This window comes from Colius striatus, chromosome 3 (genome assembly GCF_028858725.1).
Source record: "Colius striatus isolate bColStr4 chromosome 3, bColStr4.1.hap1, whole genome shotgun sequence".
In the NCBI taxonomy this organism is placed as follows: Eukaryota; Metazoa; Chordata; class Aves; order Coliiformes; family Coliidae; genus Colius; species Colius striatus.
Genome location: NC_084761.1, coordinates 32,866,489 through 32,890,196, shown reverse-complemented (window position 1 = coordinate 32,890,196; position 23,708 = coordinate 32,866,489). Strand labels below are relative to the sequence as shown.

General features: G+C 39.2%; 1 protein-coding gene and 1 pseudogene across 2 annotated transcripts in view; both read left to right on the top strand.

The window, feature by feature from the left end:
• The window catches only part of RNF150 (ring finger protein 150), a 131,947-nt gene that overhangs the window by 26,010 nt on the left and 82,229 nt on the right, over positions 1-23,708 (top strand). The window lies entirely within an intron of this gene.
• Positions 11,744-12,651, top strand: LOC104563849 (testis-specific serine/threonine-protein kinase 6-like; annotated as a pseudogene).

Here is a 23,708-nt window from a genome sequence, read left to right as displayed (position 1 = left end):
TATTGCAGTTTTCTGCTCTTTTAGTTGTTCCAAAACAAGCTGGACTTTAAAAAGATTTTTTTTAAGATTTTTTTTTTTAAATTAAGAAACAAATCCTGTTTAGTTTTAGATCATATCAGGCCTGATTTACCCTGCAGTCCCTGCTACCATGTTGACCCAGCTGAATGATTAGGTGAGTGGTTCCTGCTGCCACAGGAACAAGCAGCTGTGGATGAGGAGAGCCAGTAACTTTTTAAAATGGCTTTGTTTCCAAAGAAAGAGCATGGGGGAACTGCATATAATAGATTACGTCTTGAGTTGAGCATCAAGTGCAGCTATGTTTATTACACTGTCTGCAAAATACAGCAGTATTGTGCAGGCAAAGCTCAAAAGCCCCTTAGAGGCTTCCTACTCTGAGGTCAATAGAGAAAGGATTCCTCTTCAACTTCCAGCTTGCAGAAAGACCCTGTACATAAATCTGTGGTATACTCAAAGTGATTTGAGCCAAAGGAGAATGTCTGCTAGCTTTATTAGAGGACCAAGGGACTGGAATTAGTGTAAATAACTTACATGCCATATGTGGGTGGGGGACTTCCCGTATAGCATGTATGCCCCAGCTTTCCAGCCTCAGGGTGCTAACATAGTCCTTCCCTTCTATACATCCTTAGGGTGTTCATGTTGGGATTTTTTTCTGACAGCACTTCTGCCACACCAGCTGCAGCTTCCTCCTCCCCAGATCTTGGCATGCTCCATGATTTGGCTGATGTGATGATATTCCCTTTTCAGCAGAGTTGTCTCTTCCTGTAGAACGTCTATCATATCCTTGATGGCCTCCTGTCCCAGTAACAGCTTATCCTCAATTTCAGGGGTTTTTTTAATGTATTCTGACTGTGATTTCAAGTCATGTCACATGCCACACTGTTACATGGCCTGCATTTCCCCTTTTGGTCACGTGCTCGCCTGATCATGTTTAATCAATGCTTTTCCTAAGGGCAATCTCTAATTCTCTTGCACAGTTTTAGTAGCTGCAGCTTGCTGAAACACCTGTAATATTACAACATGTAGTAGAACTAAGCGTAGAATGTCTGTCTTGCTATCTGTAATGTATTAAGAGGCAAAGAGACATTTTCAAAGAAAGGTAGCTGAGGTCGAACAGTTACTCAGCTGGAAAACCTGTGAGTGCATCTCAGGTAAAATTGCCTATGGCTTCTTAGTGAATGACGAGACATTAATAATTCCCATAGCATGTACAAATGCAGTGTTCATGCTCATTCTCCTCATGACATGGCAGCGTGGCTGTCCATCTCCTTGATCAGATATAGAGGAGCTACGAGAAAGCTGTGTAGTAAGTGCAGCTCTTCCCAAGTAAACTTTTCTGACCAGGGCCAAAAGTTACATCTGTCTCTCTATGTATCTTCCTTTTGTCCTTTGACTTCAATGAAAAATTAGAACCAGTTTTCATCAACGTTTCTTTAATGTGCATAAAAATGTATTTTCTTATCACAGTTTCAAGGAATCATGCTTTTCTCCTCCACCCTCCCATAGTCACCAGCCTCTATAGATCATCAGATGCTCCTCAAGACCTACCACAAATTCACTGAAATAGCTGAAACTGAACATTGCAGATCATGTCAGGATTGTAAAAAGCTGCCTAAAACTCAAAGTCTAGGTCAACTGTGACCTGGAGTTTTCTCTCTCGTCTGCATAGACATGAACTGCTACAGGTATGGTTCAGCCTGTCTTTAAAATAAAGGTAGACCTCATTTTATGGAGATGTGGCTGATCAATTTAGTACATAAGTACCCAACTGTACATCTCTTGCAAATTACAATGAATTACCTCATTAAGTTTCTGTTTATATCATACTGTTTAGACCATGGACAGCATCTTCTCCTTGTCATCCTTCACATTTCTCTTAGTTTTCTTTTTAAGTTAACAGAACTGATATTAAGTAATTTCAAACAAATAGAAAATCTAGTTCTAAAGCAGTAAGCCGAATTTGAATAAGACTTGGCGAATAAAAGTATCTTTGGTTAAGATTCTGGCCATTTTAAAATGCAATTTAAATTATTTAAATCCTTTTATAGACTTTGTATTTAGTCTTATGCTGTCTCCCTGTCACAGATGTATTATTAATTCATGAACGTGATTTTCTCTGTAATTTTTTTAGAAGACTTGGCAAAGGTGAAAGTTTTAGCAATTGAAAAGGGTAGATACTAGGTGAAGATATTTACTGACTGCGTTAAAGAGTGGAAAAACGTTTTACTCTGCAAATGAGAAGATTTTATTTTTATTTTGCAGATGGGAAATGTAATATGCTAAAAATGCAGCTTAATCTCATTTTAACAGACATCAAGCAAAGCAAATCTATATTGCATCAGGGTACTTGCCCTCAGTATTGCATAAATGTGGGTTGTTATTTTTTGTCTGTTTTGGTCTCCCACAGAGTCCAGTACATATTTAACATCTGAAATATATGTTCATATTGCATTTGAGATGAGGTCTTTGTGTATTAGGAAAAGTTACCAAAAGGTCTGTAATAGTAGACAATAACAGCTATCTTCATTAAATATTACTTTTAATACATTAAATATTACAAAGTAGGTACAGATTAGGAAATATTTTGTGTGTTAGGCCAGTGTGGATGGCTAAGGGGTTAGAAAGCTAGTACTGGATCCTTATATCAATATAGCCTTATTGTCAGGCAGTTCATCACCAGCTGGAAAGCAGCATTAGTGAAAATATCTGTTATCAAAAAATATTGTTAAGAAACACAAACTCTGGCTGAAATCATTAATGCAAGAAAAATGCATTCTTTCTTTTTGTCTCTAGAGAGAAAACAATTAGTTACCAAATTAGTGAACAATTAGACAAGAGGCAAGCATAATGAAATGTTATTGTGTGATCTTACACCACTTCTGCTTCCAGTATTTTCCAGTTGTCTAAGTGCCATATGTACCAAAGGCATCACGCACAGTGCTAACAGCACTGGTAGCTACTTGTAGGAGAACAGTTTATGGCTCAAGGCAGTGGTTTGTTTTGTTTCTTTAAACTTAAATCACTAGTATAGTTGACTGTCCAATACATACCTCAGCTCTGTAAGGCTACCTGTGGCACAGCAGACTTTGAGCATTGAAATAGCCCCACCTGATGTCAAAGTATTTCAAAGGTTGGGCTTATGGTCAAGTACCCTGTTGTATCACAGCCTATGATAAGGAGCCTTCTGAAGGAGTCTAATAACAAGTTTCCAGGTTTCCTTATTGTGTAGCACATTGTCTGTGCTAATGTGTGCTGTGCCATCATTTCACACAGTTTCGTTGACTCATCAGAGGCTTGTTGCCAACACAGTACTTCATCAGTTACTGCCAGGAGAACAATCTCATGAAAAGGCAGGCGTGCATGTTATGGAGCTATTCAGAGCTCCAAACAGGATGAATGCTGAGAAAGAGGAAATAGAAATAGTGACAAAAAGCTACAGATGTTTGGAGACCCAGAAGACTAATGCAAGAGCTGCCAAAGAAAGAGCAGATAACTGCAAAAATAAGTGGACTATAGGAGTGTGAAATGTGGTAGAAATCCTTATTAAAGGAAAAGGTTTGAAATATTTGTCAAGATAGGAATCATCACCAGACCATGACTGGATTATGGCATTTCATAAGGTCTTTTCCATTTCACCACAGTTTGACAATATGATTATATTTGATAAGGTGACTTTACTTCTGTTTATACTCATTTTCCCAGCTGAACACTTGTGAACTAAAAAAGAAATGATAGATTTATAGCTTTATATAGGATTATATTACTGTTATGTTTGATAACATTCAGTAGAAAAGGAAAGCTGAGGGTCTACAGTGCTTGAAATGTAACTTTGTACAAGTATATTAACTGAGCTTTTTAATCAAGACTCTGTTCTTCCCTAGACCTGGGAATTAAGTTCTGCTCTGCACATGCAGATGTAACACTAATATAATGAATATGCAATGACAGATCAGAGTCAAGCATCATCCCACAAACCAGGTTAAGGTATGCTTACTTAGAAAACAGGTGTGTTTTTAACCCTGGAGGCCAAGCAGCATTATCCTGGACTGATGATAATGTCAGTGAGTGCTCAAAGGCATCAGTAGCGCCTGCATCAGCAGCTAGACTATGTATGCTCGACCTCTCCTACTCTTTTTATTGATGCACACTAACACCCACTGCCTGTATCTTCAGTGTTACTGTTATTTGTGCTAGCTGGAGTGAAGCGTGACAAGTAGGCAGCTTAATGTCACTATGTAGACATACTTCTAGGCAAACTTTGGGGCTTGCCCAGCTAGGAGGTGACAAAGGGAAGCCAAGAGGTGCCAGAGAGCGCAGGTATCTGTCAGCCAACCTGCTCTTTTCCTGTATCTTTGTGCTGGTGCTTTGCTCTGTGAGAAGGTCCCTCAAGTTGTGAACTAACTGGGAGCACGGCAAAGCACAAGTACTACAGCTGTCTGTATTGTGGATCCTGTCTTCAGTATTTTTTCTGCTGTTCTGTCTGTACTTTTCATACCAACTAAAGAACCCTTTCCAGCACCCACTGAAACCTTTGTTGAGGGCTGTGGTGCAGACAGGTCCTTCGGTGCAGAAATCTTCAGAAGGTGTGCATTGTCCTCAGTTCAGAGGAAGAAAGTGCTGCAAGTTGCATTTCCATAAAGCTAAACAAGGATCCTAAAGAGCAGCCTCTTCAGGTTATTTCCTATCTTCTCTATGCAAAATATCAACGTGCAATCACAAACTCCTGGTTTTCTGTGGGACTTGTAAATGTAACATTGTACATTTTTTTAATAAGAGGAAAAAAAGTTTTAATTTCTCTGTGAAATACAAAAATAAAGTAATCACACAATACTTCAGAGATGGAGAGCTCTGAGGTGTTCTAATGCTATAGCTGTCAGCCTCTCTGTACATGCAAGTGTTACACTGTCAGAATTTAATAGGGTAAAATAAGTTTTCATTTTAGATGAACAAGAACTCCAATTATATTGTCTTACAGTTGCAGTTACTGTTCTCTGGGTGAATGTGTTTAACAGCAATTCAGGATACGGCTCAAGAAAAGTCTTTTGCATGTTGTCTGGAATTACAGTGGTAGTTAGAACATCATGCTATCCGTACAGTAGGTTAGGCCTGGCACTTCCATTAATCCTATTGTATTTGATTTTGTAACTTTTTTTCTATGTGTCTTTTGAGCTTCAAGTTGTCACTCTTATTCAAGAACTTGATAGTTGCTGAAAGTCCCACCTGTCTAATTCAGAGTTCTTGTGTTTTTTTAAAAATGGAGGTTTATGATAGCTAAAGAAAATAGTCTTGTTCCATGTTTTAACATTTCTGAAATACGCAAGATTAGAGTACTTAATATTATGAAAGCGTTGTGGTATCTGTAATTGTAAGCATAAAATTTTGGTTGATGTTTGTATTGTATTTCTAAAGGCAATTGCCTTGCTGAAAGAAGGGTGTAATTGTTAGCCAAGTCAGTAAACTATTTCCTAAGTTGTATATGTGATCCTGAAAAATCTGTTTTGCAAGTAGATCCTCACAAGAGAATGTTCATGCATTAAAGCTTTATGTATCTGTTTGCATATCAACATAAAAATCACATTGCAAATATTTTTAAACAGTTTTGAAAAGGAAAGTGTTTCCATTTTAATTACTTTTTTGTAATAGTTTAGAATCACAGTTAAAGTTTATCATAAATTTATACTTACAACCTGATGCAACTTCCTGTACTAGTTGTGTAAAACCAACACTGCTTTTTTTCAACCTGGGTTAATTTCTTACAATCAATTCTACAATACTAGTTTTCTATCTCCATTTAAATCATAACAGAGTTCAATAAACCGTTGCTGGGGGACCATGGCCCTGCGACCATGCAGGTGCCTAGAGTTGAAAGAGTTGGTGTCTTGAGACAAGATAAGCAGAAAAAGTCTTCCATTCAACTTTTTGAAGGGAGCCTCTATTGTATAAAGTAGCTTTTGTGTGAGATATCCCACTAAAGATATCTTCCCTCTATTTAGTCAAATTAATTCATGCTTATAGTAGTTTCCTGTAAGGTCTTGAAAAGTTAACATAGATAATAATTGTCTGCTAATAGTAGGTTCCCTCAGGGCTACCTGTATGCTTAAGCCTATGTCCTACTGTGGTGGTGAACAGTTGTCCTTTGAAGCCCCATGTGAAGACTGGAGAACACTGAAGGTATACCAAGACTTAACAGCTAGGACAAAGTAAGCAAACTAATTTCTTATTTCTTAAATGTGGGATATAATTTAAGAGAATTTGATATGCAAATTATTGCAAAGAACTAGTGAAAACTTTGTCTCTCTTTTCTGAAATTCCTTGCAGAACAAAACTATAAAAAACAGGTGTTTTTACTGCAGTCTGAAATGTTAGTATTAGCATTAGTATATATTTCTGCTGTAACTGCAAAGGAAACCAGTTTGCTTAGAATCCATGTACCTACCATGGGCTTGTAATTTGTATAGCCTAGCAGCCTTGGTATGTTTGTGTAGGTCTGTGGTTGGTTTGCAGAGAGGTTTTTGTTTGTTTATTTGTTTGTTTTTTTAAATCAACACAGTTTATGACATCTAATTTACAATCTACTAACTTTTAAATAAATACATAATACCTATGTAGCTATGAAATAATACATAGCTGTAATAGATAAAAGTATGTATGAATATTATTATCACACATCTCATCAAATTCAGACCTGAAAAAAATAATCCATATCAGGGCTCTGTGATAAAAATAACAGTGGGACATGTTTTGATCCTGAACTAAAATGAAATTCAGCAGTCTGTCAACACTGTTGATCTATTTCTGAATGCCATTTAATCTGGTAATGGAAGCCACACTATCCAGCTATCTTTTTTTTTTTTTTTTTTTTTTGCCCCATGCCTAACTCAAACTATTTTTTTCAGGTGCTAAGCACCTGTGGCTCCAAATCAAACTCTTAAGTGCTTTGTCAAGCATAAACTGAGAATTCTGCTTCAATCAGAAATGCTATTCAACAAGTGCTTTTTATTGTAGTGGTGACCATCTGCCCTTGTAAGCTCTTGACAGTGCTATTTTGGGATGGTTTCACTAGTTCGCTCTGGAATGATCAGAACGCATTTTAACAGCAACAAAAAACTGATCAAAAACAAGTGCACTTAACTCTAGCTCTGGCATGCTGGTAGACAGTTCAAAATCATATTATATTTGCTTCAGAGGAAAAAGGAGAAAATAATGTGAACGAATAGTGGAAGCGGCATTTGAGGCTCACAGACTTTAATTCCAGATTAAGATTACTGTCTGAATACCAGTGCGCTCGCTTCCTTGCCATAAAAAGATCCTGTCTATCTCTTCACTTTAGTTGATTGCTGGATTGTAGAGAAAGTGCTCCCTAATGGAGTGATATACAAAATGAAGTGCTGCAGATTAGTGCAGTTACAGTTGGAGTGGTGGTGACTTCTGTCTCTCAGGAATTATCCTTTTAGGCATTTAAATGGGACTGGAGGCAGATAGGTTGGGTTTTTTTGCTTTGTTTGTTTGTTTAATGGCAATATTTGTTTTATTCACAGAGAAATATGTTTTGGAGCAAGGTGTGCTTTTCACAAAATGAAAATTTTTCTTGTTGCACTCAATACGTGGCTTGGCCATGTTGTGCTCATATCCAGCCTAAAATTACCAGGAAAAGTGCAAGGGGACTTGAAGGCAGAAACTTCTGCAGATTTACCCTTTTCCTTCTACCCTCAACTTGGGACTCTCAAGTTAAGATATGAATACACTTGAAGAATTTGAAGAAGAAGTATTAAAGTAAGAGCAAAATGTGTCACAGAGCAACAGTCTCTTACAAATAGCTGAAATATAGCAACTTGTCTCAGCAGCTTTAGGAGGGAAAAAAAAACCCACCAACAAACCCGTATCATATACTTAATGACGTAAATGTGAGTGGGTTGTGTACATGCAGTTCCTCACCAGCTCCCACTGAAGCAGGAACTCACTCTTGAGTCTCTTGCAGAGAGTGTGGTGAGTTGGAGAGGGCATGCTGTTTGAATGGATGCTGCAGTGCTCTTCAGTCATCACTTTGAAGGTGGTATCCAATAAGATATGTGCAGCACAGCTTCTTGCCACAGGTGACAAAATGACGCCTTTTGGGGACTGAACCTGTTTGCGCTGATAACAGGTGCTATTTTTATTCAGTCCTGAACTGAATCATCGGGAATACTTTCTTTTGATGAACTGTTCTGTCATATGGAACAGAAATTCAGAATGAGTTATTTGGATGAGTTTGGTTTTGCTGTGGCCAAGTTCAGGTAAAAAAAATTGCGGTTTTCTCCATGTGGGATTGTTTTCAGTATTAGCTGAAAAGAAAAAGAAATGCAACAAACTTTACATTTTAAGCATAAGTCATTTTGCATAGGTGTGAATCTGCATTTGCTTGCTTTAACAACATTGAGCCTTTTTAAGTTTGTTCTGTTGCATATCATATGTTCTGTTGCTCTAGATTGCATCACTTGTAATGGGAAGATTTACATTACTATGCACACTCTAACTGGATATAAAAAGTTGCAAATAGTTAACAACTCTGACCTTTAGTGATTCCACTTTGGCTGCATGAATGGTCTTTTTTGACAGATGCTAAGCAATTGCAACTCTTCTTCCTCCTTAGTGGAAAGAGTGGCTACTTGGGACCTTTGAAAAGCTGTCACAGATCTACTCAAAAATAGCCACCATCCTCAGAAACAGATTTCTTGGCATAATTCAGAACCATAAACAAAACAAAGATTATCTCTGTGAAAATGCTTCAGTGTACAATTAAGGGCATATTTTTGAGTGTTTCAACAATCAGAATTATTTTGATCCAGAAATACTCTACAGCGCATCCCTAAGCTGCCTTCTCCCACAAAGCATCACCTTAAGTTTAATAATACCAAACCTTGAGCAACAAAAGGCATTTTGAAACTTGGAAGTTTTCCGTGCTAGTCTTTTACACCATTTGGATTGAATGACTTGATTTTCCCATCCCTGAGCGTATTTTCCTTAGCAGTACTTATCCATAATGATGTGCTCAGTGATTCATGCCTATTAAGGAGGTTATTATAGCAGTGGAATAATTTCCATTTGAACTTACTCAGAGGCAAATACAAATACCTATAAATATGCAAAATTCACTTTGTTCATTTATTGTTGCAGAGACATCTAAAAGTCAAAAAAAACATGAGTGGATGATGGCAGACAAAAGATACTGTTGTTTACTCAGTAAGATTCTGCTCCACCGAACATTGAAGATAAAGAAAATGTTTATTTCTTTTACAAAAGAAGGGAGTACAGTTAACAGGAGACCAGAATAAAGGTAGAAGTTGGAAAATGAACTTGATTAGGTGCATGTCATTGTTGGAAGAGTTCCTGTAAATCGTCAAGTTCTGGACTCTTTTTTTTCTTTGGATTGTCCCTTTTCTTTAATTTTAGCATTGTCTAAATAGCCTTTAGCAGGAATGTGCAGTACTTTTTTTCTGTGAGAATTGTTATTTAAGATGCAACAAGGTTCATTAGTATGGAGGCCTGGGTACCAAGAATACTCGTCATAGGAAGTCATTATGAATTGACCTGCAGTCCCTTCAGGGTGAAGTGAATACCAAGAGTTTTCCAATATTTATTGGTGTGATTTTGGAGAGTTTCCAATGCAATAGCTTTGTCCCATTTTCAGAGTACTTTCTGTTGCACATTGAGGCTTTGAGTAACGTGAGATGCTTAAGTGATTGCCAGCCCCAGTGGGATAAAATTAAAACCATATCAGAGCTGCTTCATGAGATATCATGTACTTTGAAATGGTAAGGATGAATCTGGAAAAGAATATTGACAGGACATGACACAGTTGAGCTAAGAACTTGTCCAAGACATATGCCATATAGTCATGGTCAGGAATAAATGTATTGAATGTGTTAAGAATCTGATTTTACAGCACCCTTTAAAGAAGATTGAAATGGAAAAAATAGATAGAGGTAAAGGATATGGCCTTCTCCACTGAAAACACAACAAAGACATGCTATCAATTTTTTACTGATGTGTAGTTTGTCTGATGGTAGTGATGAATCCTTGATGGTCAGTCATTTTGCACTTCGATAATTCCTCTGAAAAGTTTGAGCAGTAGCCTGTAATGAGTAGCTCACAGAGCACCTAATATTGGGGAGATACGACTCAGGAGAACTGGTATTCTCCATTTGGAGTTGTACTCCACACACTCCCCAGTTGCCAGGATTGAATGTACAAAGAAAGCAAGATTTCAGGCTGTAGTTTTAGGAACTGCACAGATTTGCAGTCCAAAAATGCAGTTTCCGTGATGTCGTTGAAGTGGGATGTCTCATATTGGACTTCCATTTCACAAAATCATAGAATGGTAGGGGTTGGAAGGGACCTTTAGAGATCATCTAGTCCAACGCCCCTGCAGAAGCAGGTTCACCTAGATCAGGTCAAACAGGAACACATCCAGGTGGGTTTTGAAAACCTCTGAAGAAGGAGACTCCACACCCTCCCAGGGCAACATATGCCAGGACTCTGTCACCCTATTTGTTTTCATGTCAGAGCTTACAGACTTTTGCAGAGTTCCTGATACAATCAGGAGGCACTCCTAGCAGATCATAAGGTGGAATTGGGACAATAGACTCAAAGACTGGCTGTGATTTGCCTCCATGTCTATGCCATGATTTCAGTGCAGGTCGGAAACGTGAACTTCATTGTCTGTTCAGCAGTTGAGTAGTATAGTTACTGGTATAATTCATTAACTACCCTTTAAAACCCTTTTTTCCAGTCTTCCCTTCTGTTCTAAAAGCAGATAAAGCCAGACATAGTTAAAAATATTTTAAAACTCTTATGACAATGTATTTAGTTAAAGGAGATGTTGCAGTTCTGTCAGAAAAATATTTTTTCTGGGTGAACGTTTAATCTGAGTTACAGAATCACAGAACAACTTGAGTCAGAAGGGACCTTTCAAGGTCATTTAGTCCGATCCCCTGCAATAAGCAGTGACATCTTCAACTAGGTCAGTTTACTTGGAACCCTGTCCAACCTGACTTTGAGGGATTTCAGTGTGGTCAGCCCCTGTGTGGGAGCAAACCTACTATCATGCTGCTTGCCCCACCTTTGGACAGCATGGCTGAGGGAACATGTCTGGCAACTGCACTTCCATGGCATGTGGAATTCCCATCCTTCCAGCTGACCAGTAGAAATTGCTGAAGTGGGAGAGCAGGCTAGTTTTGGCCCACAATTTCTACAGCAGGTAAAACTTGATGGGATGTTCATGTTACTTGCCCTTAGGAGCCAGGGCATCGCCGCAGCACAGAGTTCTGTGTTTGCAGCTTTTAAAGAATTTAATTTCCTCAAGTGACTTCAGAAAACCGACAAAATCTTCAGTATAGGTCCCTAATGGATTCCTCATCCCAGAAAGCTGGCCGTTAAACTCTCGTCATCCCAAGAGCCCTATTTTGAAAACTTGAGCCAAGAGGTGGAAAAAGTCAACACTCTGCAATATTCGGCAGTGAGAGTTCTTGCCCAGGACACCCCTGAGGGGATGTGCATGCCAGACACCAGTTACCTCACAATGGCATTTCTGTGCAGCATTGCACCCCACCTCAGTCCCCAGTGAGCCCTGGAGAGCAGACACACATGCATAGGAGTGGGTAAATGTGTTGCCACGCACTTGGCACTGGAGCTTTTGAATCCCTGAGCAAAACTCCAGCTTTGATTAAGCCCCTCAGAATTACCCATCATGCCACAACCCGACACAGGAGAGAGACTGTTCAATAAGCTGGGCTACAGGCTGAGCCAGACATTAGGGGAGGGCAGCTTCTCCAATGTGAAAGCAACCACCTCCAATAAATACAAGTGCCCCTGGGCCATCAAGGTGATGGACCGACAGCAAATGTCCCCAGACATTGTGCAAGTGTTCCTGCCCCAGGAGCTCCCAATCATGCACAAGATCTGGCACCCCATCACTGTGTGCATTTTTGAGGTCATTGAGGTCTGCAATGGGAAGCTCTACATCATGATGAATGCAGCAGACAATGATCTGCTGCAGTGGGTGCAGGAGACGTGGCAGCTGCCATGCATCCTTGAGGCCCCGGACATCTTTGTGCAGGTCGCCAGAGCTGTGCAATACCTGCACAACTGAAACTTGGTGCACTGGGATCTGAAGTGTGAGAACATGCTGCTCACCACTGATGGCTCTGGGCCAAGCTCAGTGATTTCAGTTTTAGCAAAGAAACCAGTGGCTCCTTAGACATGAGCAACAGCTTCTGAAGGTCAACAGCCTATGCTGCCCCAGAGGTGGTGACAAAAAATAGATGATCTTTTGAGGTCCCTTCCAACCTTTGAGATTCTGTGATTCTGTGACTATGATGCCAAGAAAGCCTGGGGGTGGTCCTCTACATGATAGTGACTGGCAGCCTGCCCTCTGGCAACACCAACCCCCACGGCACCATCCAGCAGCAGAGGAAAGGGGTGATGTACGCAGAGAGGCTGCGCCCGCTGCCAGGGCCCCACCAAGCCCTCATTGCCCGGCTGCTCCCATTGAGCCTGACTGGCCAGCCCAGCACCAGGCAGGTGGCCAGCAACGGCTGGCTGACATGGCACCTGGGAATGAGGAAGCCCTCCCCAGAGACCCTGAGAGAGCAGTAACCACTGTAGTGTTAGCGATGTTCAATGATTTAGTAATTAAAGTTTAGTAATGCTGTAGTGGGAAAGTGTTTCTGTGGTTTATTAAACATTTTGACTCCTGGGGTGCCTGTATGTGGAGCTGAGTAAACTTCCAGCACTGGCAAGACCCTCTGCTCAGAGAAGGTGGTCAAATTTCTGCACAGAGGAGACTCGTGAACCCACAGTGATAGCACAGCGTGGGGCTGTGGCACCAGTAGTGGCTGCCTGACCACAGTCACTGTACTCTTCCTTTCTCTGAAAGCCTATTTCAGAACAAATTCCTCAGCTCCATGTAAAACTGAGCTTGTAGAGAGCTGTAACTAAACTGTACATAATGAGACGGGGTGTTGTATGATGGAAGAAGCATCTGTATGTGTGTACAAGTGAGAGGGGAAGGAGGGATGGATTTTAGCTTGTTTAGAAAATAAAATGCATCATTAATCTAAATATGACAGTAGCATAAGCTGTAAGAACTGTCTTCCAAACAGCATGCCATCACCCTGCTTTGCTGCTCTCTGCCAGCTGCAGTCACGTTTTTGCCGAGCTGCTGGTTTGTTTCCTGGTGCTTGGATGGACCAATCACTGCCTCTGCCAGAAAAAAAAACAAAATAAAACATTGCTGGGAAAGACTCTGAAAAATGTCCACTGAAAGAATAATCTGTGCGCTCCAAGGCAGTGTAGTGGGAATGAAAGGGCAGAAAAGAGAAATGCCAGATTGTCCCTCTTCCCTGATAAATCTGGACTCTGTGGAAAGACTTCATGCCCTCTGCCTGAGGTCCTGGAAGGAGATGTGCCTGTTCAGTTTTAATATGGCAAAGCTAGATTTGATAAGAAAAATCTGGCTGCAAAAGCGGGGTTTGTTTCATTTTGTTTCATTTGATCTTTATATCAATATTTTGCATCCCATCTTCAAAAGCTAGGTACAAAGGTACTAAAGGACAGAATATGAGTACCTAATAATTTCATATATCTGTGACCCTACTGTCTTGCAGGCAAGGTAGTTTTCTGCTCTCCCTGCATAGGTTTTTGGGTTTTTTTTTTTGCTTTAAACACTCTGCAAATAATTTTTATTTTTAAATAATAAACAGGTCATGGGTGACAGAGTGGAAAAGCTGACAAAAAGCAAATGGCAATTATGCATGAGAAATGCATGGAGAAGTATACATAGATGTACAGGGAGTTTTTAAATAAACTGCATATAAATACAGTGGAAGCAGAACAGGTTGAACTGCTGCCAGGAGGATAATTATATAATTGATGCGCTTGTCTATGAGACTTCTTTTTCTGTGGTTTGATATATAGCTGCACTAATGAGCTAGGTCTCGGTCCCAGAAGTTAGTCTCCTATTTCATGTGTAAGCTTTAGATACACTTAGCTCTGCAACGAACATGCCTGCAGCCTTTTGGAAATGAAATGTGGCTCTTCTAGGTAAAGCTTACTATGTCTTGCTGGTTTCTGGGACACACCATTTGCCACTTCCCGTTTGGGGGAAGATGGCAGTGGGAGTTGGTACAAACAGAAAATTAGAGTCATGTTGTGCACACAGCGATTCTTTTCTCCTTTCTAACAAGTCATGTTTGTTTACATGTATTTTCCTGATTGCTTTTGTAACTGAGTTCTCATTGAATCTCCTTTGCAAATTAATCATACTCTTTATCTCGTGCTAAAGTAGAAACTGATCTCACAGTCAGACTGGTGTGCTGATGAAGTCCATGAAGGTCAGAAAAAAAGATGAGGTTCATAGATCTGTGACTGGAAGAATCTGTTTTGCTGTTGTGCTGGTGTTTTGAAAAATCAGTGAGTCTAAGCTGAATAATGCATTACCTGGGACCAAGGAGATGATTCTACTTGAAAGTCAATTTTACTGTTCTATTTTGTTCAAAGATTCTTTTTTTTCTTACTTTTTCTTTTAGTTTTCTACTATCTGAATTGTCTTTATATCTTTGTACTTTCCTTGTGACTTTGTTCCCTCCTTGTATGCATGCACACACACACACACACACACACAAATATGTATACACACTTCACAGAAGAATGTTGAGAAATTTCTGAGTTCCAGAACTTCATTATTTTCTTTGAGAAGGGCAGGAAAGTGAAAGGATTCTCAGGATTTCTTTCCTCCTTTGTCTCTATTTATGTCTTTCTATTTCTTGTCTCAGACAAGAATCCCGGCAGTATTTCTTTGCTCACAGGTACTACTACCTCTGGAGACATTAGTATTGCAGCAGCCTGCCGGTGAGGAAAACTCTCTCTCAGACCCCAATTCCATGAGCAGTCTGTCTCTTCCACAGTCCCAGGGCTTATCACCGAGATAGATTTTGATGAGTATTTTTTCTGTAGTTCTTAAGAGAATGATAATTAGTAGCTAATAGCAATACTCCAACATACTCCTGTTTCCTAGCATTCTGCCCCTTGAATCTCTGTATATTTGTGTGCTAATTTATGTTCTTTGGGGAGGCTTCAAATTTGGAAATGATGCATTTAATAGGTAAGTTTAGAATAATTGAAAGTGGTTTACAGTTGGTGTGCTTTAGACAAAAGCACTAAGGAGACTAGTTTAAAGATAGAGACTAGAAGTTCCAAATATATATCCCAGAGTTATGCATGACTGTACAATGTGCAATACATACCTGAAAAACGGATCCCAATGAGATGGGACAGCATCTGTTCAGTGAACCAAAAGGACTTGCTTTTCTGCACTGCCAGGCTTTGCTTTGCTATGTATGCATCAAAGCTGGCATTTAAACCCTTACCAGAAGTACAATTCTTTAGTTTTGAAAAGGCACAGATCTTGAAAATATAGATGACAAACTATTAAAAGGCCATTATACTGATGGAAAATACAGTTTATAAACATGCAACTTTGAATGGGAAGCATGCCACCAGAGTCATTTAAGTGCTACCTGACTTTTGGAAGTGGGATTCAGTCACCTAACCAGAGATTTCTAGTACCCTTGTAGGCACTGTGGCATGTGCTGCTGCTCCCTTGTCTCTCAAGGGTCCTGTATCATACCCACTGGCCAAGTGCAGGATTCCTACATATCCTAAGGGGCATGATACTGCACCAGGCTTCTCTCCTCAGACTATTGAGTTTGATGGCAGAAGGAAGTGACTGGGGAGGCTAATGAAAGAAATGCCAGGATCTAGGCATCATTGAAAGATGATAGGCATCATTGAAAGAGACCTGGGAGTACTGGTTGATAATAAACTAAATATGAGCCAGCAATGTGCCCTCGTGAACAAGAAGGCCAATGGCATCCTGGGATGCATCAAGAAGAGTGTGGCCAGCAGGTCAAGGGAGGTTCTGCTCCCCTCTGCCGTGGTGAGGCCTCATCTGGAGTACTGTGTCAGTTCTGGGCTCCTCAGCTCAAGAGGGACAGAGAACTTCTGGAGAGAGTCCAGCACAGGGCCACCAAGATGATCAAGGGACTGGAACATCTTCCTTATGAGGAAAGGCTGCGGGAACTGGGGCTGTTTAGAGGAGATTGAGGGAGGATCTTATTAATATTTACAAATGTCTAAATGATGGATGTCAGGAGGTTGGGGCATCCCTTTTTTCTATTATATCTAGCAACCGGGCAAGGCCTAATGGGCTGAAGCTGGAACACAAAAAGTTCCATTTAAACATAAGAAGAAACTTTCACTGTGAGGATTACAGAGCAGTGGAACAGGCTGCACAGGGAGGGTGTGGAGTCTCCTTCCTTGGAGGTCTTCAAGACCCGCCTGGACATGTTCCTATGCAACCTGATCTAGGTGAACCTGCTTCTACAGGGGGGTTGGACTAGATGATCTCTAAAGGTCCCTTCCAACCTCTACCATTCTATGATTCTATGAAAACACAGCCAGAGCACATGACATGGGGAGTGTGAATGAGGCAAATAAAGTAGATGCCAAGGGGCAGGCAGATAATTAAAGAAACTTAAAATATAGGAGCCTAGATTTTATATATTGACATGTGTTTCTTGACAGAAAATCACGTTAGCTACTTTCCTCTTGCAGGAACAGAAAAGTAGTTCAGGCTGGATTTGTCTTTTTGTAGATCTTTTCCTGTATATAATATGTTGCTGTTCTGTGGGTTAGGTTTGTTGACAAAATTTGTCTCCAAAGGGTTTGCAGTTTGGATACTCACATATTTGTCATTACTGTACATGACTAATATGAACTGAATTGATAGTTCAAAATTGTTTTGAAGTAGATTGGTCTTGGCATAAAGAGATAGTTTCAAGCCAAAAATAGAGGTAAAGAAAAAATATGCAGCAGAGCTATGACTGGAGAGTCATTAGCAATGATGTCACTAACTAGGCCATGCTTAAAAAAATTCAAATGGGAAGAGATTTAGCATCTGTGTGCTGCAGCAGGAAGCAATATCTGGATAAGCTACTGAGAAATAAGTGCCAGGTTCAGGAATTTGAACAAAAAGTTTGTGCATTTAAAAATCTGGCTGTAGACAGATCGACCTGGGAGAAAGTCAGCTTCATGGCCAAAAGCTGAAGATGAGTGCTGCTCAGAATGGAGCCAAGCCAAGTTTGTGCTACTCAGCGTGGCAGGCAAAACTGCAATTTGTGGCAGTCCAGCCTAGGCAAGTGCCCTGCCAAAGGAAGAGGCAAAGGGGGAGCAGGTGAAAATTAAGAGGTGAGGACCCCATAGAGGGTTTTTTGCAGGACTGTAGCTGCAGAAGGTGGATGCTCATGCAGTGCTTGGCTGCATCTCCACAGTGGCTGCCAAGCCACATGCTCCAAGTCCTGCCAAAGCACCAACACCTGGCTTGGATCTGCTCTTCTCTAACCTAATGCTGTCTCAGGCATCTGTCTGGATTGTCTGAGCCTAGAGCTGGCTCCAAGTCACCCAGTGAATTACTATTATTGTTAATGAATTGTCAAGAGCTAGGTTAACTCATATCTTAGCCAGCAATATGTGGTCAGCAAATTTGAATTTATACTTTTAACATTGTAAAGAAAGAAGACTATAAATTTATTGTTTAAGTTGTGTTTCATCTGGCAGTAAAATGAAATTTCCTTTCTAGCACTGTGATATCCCTTAACGTCCTTCTTTACCCCTGTTATTTTTTTAGTTGTAGCATCAATTAGAAAATAACATCTTAAAATTTTGCAGCTTTTTACACAATCACAGAATGATACAGGTTGGAAGGGACCTCTAGAGATCTAGAGGTCTCTAGAGATCTAGTCCTACTGCCTCCTGAAGCAGGTTCACCTCGATCAGGTTACACGGGAACACGTCCAGGTGGGTTTTGAAAACCTCCAGAGAAGGAGACTCCACAACCTTTCTGGGCAGCCTGTTCAGTGCTCCTTCACCCTCACAGTGAAGAAGTTTCTCCTCATGTTGAAATGGAACTTCCTGTGTTCTAGTTTGTCCTGTTACTGGGGACTACAGAAAAAAGACTGGCCCCATCCTTTTGACATCCACTCTTTAGATATTTATAAGCATTGACGAGATCCCCTCTTCAGGCTTCTCTTCTCCAGGCTAAACAGCCTCAAGACTCAACCTTTCCTCGTAAGAGGAAAGTCTGGTCCCTTAATCATTTTTGTAGCACTACACTGTACTTACTCTCTTCAGAAGTTCTCTGTCACTATTGAACTGGGGAGCCCAGAACTGGGCACAGGACTCCCGGTGAGGCCTCATCAGGGCAGAATAGATAAGATGGTGATTTCTTTCACCAAGGGAGGCCATTGCCTTAGGAACCCACTCCTGCTACAGCATTTGGATGTCAAAACAGGCCAGTATTGTGAACAGCCCCTGGCCCCTGGTCTTCAGGTTCTACCAGATGTGCCCAGGAGCTGGTATCTCAGTGCCTGGAGAAGTGTCGGATCCCTCGCAGGTGGATGCAGTGAGACAATGTGGCGATGCAGGGAGCAGGCACAGGGCAGCTGGAGAAGAGGTTGCTGAGTGATGGGGAGTGGAAGCATTCAGAGTCTTCCGAAGTCTGCATTTAGGTTCAACCCTTTACAACCAGTGTCTTTAGTAGCTCTTGTCAAAAATATCAGTCATTTTGGCAGAAGACAATGCCGTATATGTTTGTACAAGGCATCAGGGTTGGTTTTTTTTACCTTTTCATAGCTCTAAATGGCAAAGCATACTTGAACAAGTGTTAAAAAGGTATTAGCAAGGTAACCTGGCTAAAGAAGACTTTACCATGAGGAAGAAAGGTGGATTAAAACTTTTGCAATTAACCAAATTAGTTACTTAACATCTTAAGTCAACATCCATTCAAGAGCTATAAATATGTATGTCACAAAATTTATGCTTATTATAGATAACAAGAAAAAAATATATAGTTGGGCATACTGCTTGGGAATACAAAGGCACTATGACTTAGTTTTAAATCTTCTTTACAAGGGTAGTTTTGATATTGAGTACAATTGTTTCTTGACAAAAGATGTGTTAGATGGTGTCTCAATATTTGGATATCAGTGGCATTGTTAATCTTGTGATATCATATAATCTTCAATATCCTTAGATAGCCATGGATGTCTGACTGATTTGATTAACTTCTCTTGTTGGATTTTCCCTTTTTATCCTGTTAAACATGATGTGCATATTATTTCTAGCAGTTACTCTTACTTCCCTGCTTTGAGAAGTTCTTACAGGAGAGTTCATTGCTGCAGCCATTGCATAACTCTTGACATGTTTGGGAGGTTTTTTTTCCCTTTATTTGCTAATATTATAACTGTGGATAAGTATCACTTACTAATTCTTCTCCTGTCCTTGACAAGGTGAAATTATTAAGACTCACTTACAGCTTGTAAGAAGAGATGTCTCGAGATGAAGTCTAGCACTACTAAAACATTAGCGTATGTCTGCTCATTACTGATCATTGCTGTCAGGTGAGAAGACCTGTGATACATGTTCACATCTCATCATCCAAGAATTAATTCACAGGAATCTTCACCAGCATTAATCTGAGCTGGAAGGAGGAGGGAGACATACACTTGCCAGAACAAAGACATACCTGGGAAGTTTATGTTGTGGTTAAACATAGGAAAGAAAGAAAAGCAAACCATGAATAAAAAATGTAGCAGATACAAAGATAAGGTAACTAAACATTGAGCTCTACAGTTTCTACTAACAGAAACATAAGTATTTGCACAGGGGATGTTTTGCTTTTGTTTTCCCTTTGGATTTTTTTTTTTGTTTGGGTTTTGATTTTGGTTTTGTTTTTTTTTTTTAATAAGCTGTTTTGGTTTTGTGTTCACACTAGTTTTGAACTTCACATTTCAGTACTTTACAGAAGCCTTTTTTCACCCTCAGCACTGCTAAGGGAAGATGCTATACTGTAACTTTTTTAGAAACTAGAATCAGTGTTGCAGAGGACAAAACTGTTCCAGTAGTCCTCTGAATTTTTAGTGTTGAATGATCTCCCCAAATGGAAGAAATAGTGATGCTAATTAATACTCCTTAAAATATGTTAAAAGCTCTGACTCTCATACAGTTAAGTTTCTTCAAGTAAAGAAAAAAGTGAATAAGATTTTTAATTAAATAAGAGTCTTATTTGTCTATACATGAATGTCTTTACATAACATTGCTTGTACTTGAAAAACAATTGCAGGAACATCAGAAAGTAAAAGGAGACAAGTTGAGAAGCATTTTTTTAATGTTCTTCTCCCTTCCAAACTCATCATTTCAGTCCCCTGCTATGAATTTTATTGTAAATATCCATTTCAAAGTATTCTTTTACCTGCACTACTGATGTAGTCCATTGCCACACATTTCACATCAAGCCTCCAACCCTTTGAAAAGGCAGTGTTTTCAGCCCTCAGCATTCAAATTTTCATCAAAGTTCCCTTTTCCAGTCCCCAAACTGAGGCAAGAAAGAGCAGTAGGTTCTTTGTCACTTTCTTATGTAAGACTTGAAACTGTAGTCATTTTAAGCTTTGTTTGGTTTTGTTTTTGGTTTTTTTTTCCTTAAGCATTTTTTTTCTTCTTTCTTCTCCCCAGAAGAAAACTCAGAGGTCTAGAACATTTTCTAAGGAAACCTGAGGTTCATACTTAATTATTTAATTTTTCCTTCCTCCATAGTGTCCTCTCATCCTCTTAACTCTTCTGTCTAGCTGCTTGACATTCAGATCATGTTTTGTCTGAGGACTTGTTTTTATAGAAAAGATGAATAGTGTCCTCTCAGCCCCATCACTGTCTTTGGATGAGCCTAGCACCCTCACTGTTTTAAGAGGTTGCTGAAGCATCCCACAGTCATTGAGTGTTGTGTCATGCATACCACAGGCACTACCCAAAGTTTCAGCAAGGTGTGAGAATGTACAGATTCTGAAGCAGGATACTAAACAGGTGAGGATTTATTTCAGGAAAGACTTGCAGAGCTGGGTATCTTCCAGTCTGCTTTGTGGCAACACTTGCACATGGGAGGGATGGGCACATATCAAAGTCAAGAAATCACCAACTTGCTAAATACTTTCATGACTTTTCCAACCCTAATCAGACCTTCCATCACACTCAGGTTTTCCAATTATGTTTGTGAGAATCTTACGAAGCCTAATATGTGGAATTTCTAGGTACGTTCCAGATTTTCATTACTTTTCCACAATATGATTCCAGATCATAAGATTTAACTATACTTGTTACAGAATCCCAACAGAAATTTAAGATGCTAACCGTGCTGTGTTGTCAGCATTGTCTTTTCCTTCTCAGTCATTTAATTTTGTTTCTTTGAAGCTTTGCTTTTTTTAAACCATCTTTCACATTGAGGAAAGGAAGCTTCCAAATTAAGTGTGAAATAGTCCCTTTGTCAACAAATTACTTATTACAGTTCTACTGTGACATGGATACTGATGTTCTTTGAAACATGAGCTCTTCTTTTTCTCTGAAAACTCACTCTTTCACACTTTGTACATGCTAGGAAAAAGGTCTTGTACCTTTTTTTGCCTTTCTTGGTTTTTTTTACCTCTCTCAGTGGAATATTGATGAATTAGTCATCTAAAACTCCCAGAAGACAAGGCATAAAAGAGTATGTGAATTCCACAGGATTTTAATCTTTCACTGCTTTTCACAAAAAAAAAAAAAAAGAAAAGAACTGCAATACATACATCCAGGTCTGTGAACAAGCTCTATCCAAGTATACAATCCTGGGAAGATCTGAATGCACTTTAAGTGCAGGAGCCACTGACTTCAAAAACACAACTACTGCTAATAAGCATTCTACATGAACTCTTGTGTATTGAATATAGAAGAGTCAAATCTGTGGAAAGAAGCTGGGCTTTTTTATTTTTTCAACTTATAGTGGCCTTTATGTTGATTTATTCCATTATTTCTCTCATTTGTTCAATATTGTTTGCTTTGTGATGCTTTTATGTAGAAACCTGTGGCAGGTAATGATGGTAATAGAGAGAATGCCAGCAACTACGCATGCTTGAAAACTCTGTTGTTCTGCTGGGACCAACATGTCCAATACATCATTAATTTCAAAAGAACTTGCTTGATAATGGAGAAGTCTTTTAGAATATTTACTTTGAGACTTTATGCTTAGTTGTGTCACATTATGACACATAACATTTTTAAGACTTTGTTGGAACAGGAAAATTGCAAAATCTTAGGAGTGGGGGAAGGAACATAAAGATTTTTCTCATCTTGATTTAAAAAATAATTTCTGATAGCAATCTGATCTCTTAGTTTAAAGAGCTGTTGTAGAAGAAAAGTCATAACTGAAAATAAATTGTGAATTTTTTGTCTTGGTGCAAGTTTTTTTGCATTTGAATACAAATTAAGTCTGAAGGTTCAAAGTGGTGCTTTAGAGAGTTGTCAGCATTTGGACCACCCTGCTTTTTTTTTGTTTTCCCCCCATTATGCTTCTATTGTATTTCTAAATCAGCTCATCACTTATACATTTGACCCTTTCAGTTTTATGATCTTTAATTATTTTTCAAGGTGACAATGAAGAAAATTTCTAGAATCTAGGAAGGAATCCTGTTGCTATTGAGTCCTACAGGCTTGGGATTTTGGTTTGTCGGGTTTATTTCCCTGCTGAAAAAGTACCCCATGGTAGGTGTAAAAAATATTGGTAGAGGACTTGGTTCCAGATAACGCAGAAAGTTATTTTCCTTCCTAGTGTAATATTACAAAAAATACTTCTTCTGCTCATTAATGTAATGAATTTCTTGGCTCAGTGTTGTCAGAGTAATTCAGTAACGAGACTCAAAATTCAGGAGACGTCTTCTGCCACTAGGGCAAAATGTGAAGAACCATTATAATATTAATTTGTGTATTGAATGTGGTTCGTATCATGTCACTTTCAGATTTCTTTTTTTAAGTAAAAAGCTGTATACATCAAACGTGGATTGATTTGGACAGGAAAATGAATGCAAATGGCAGAATATTTCATAAACATTTTCACTAGAAGTTTCTTTTCTTTATTCTCCAGCAATATTTTATTAATACTTTTAGTAGAAATTAGAGTATTATTTTTCAATCTCTCTTGCAATTCGTACAGGGAACAATTTTTTAGTTGTCTGATCTGTCATCAGATCCATCAGAATCCTCAACATGAGTTGTTTCTGCTCCTAGATTTTAGCCACTTTTTAGTTAGAGAAGAATGAATAATATGTTTCTGACAAAAAAAAAACCCTATAACAATGGTGATACAACAAGTTCCAACAAATTTTCTGAGATGGTCTGAAACAAAGTTATTCATGTCTAAATGCAGAATGAGAATAGACATCAAAGAGAAGTAAATGTATTAATACTTGAAATCTTTTTAGGAGGGAAAAATGTTTTCATTTAAATATACCTATATTCTCCATTAATATGGAATATGATTCTAATGTAATGTAAACTAATACACTGTAATTTAATATATGTGTACCAGTGCCTGTGTTAGGGGTTGCATGGTGCCAGTTTGTTTGTACAATAATGCCCTCAAAATTATGTTTTTCTTTATTCCATGCTCCTTTATGGATGCATTAAGCTGTAACCCTTCAAAGCAGCTTGAATGGACTACAGCAAAAAATGCCTATATGGTGCAGAAGTGTTTGGTTTGTGCCTTGTCCCATCAGGGAAAACTGACCTTTTAGATCCGT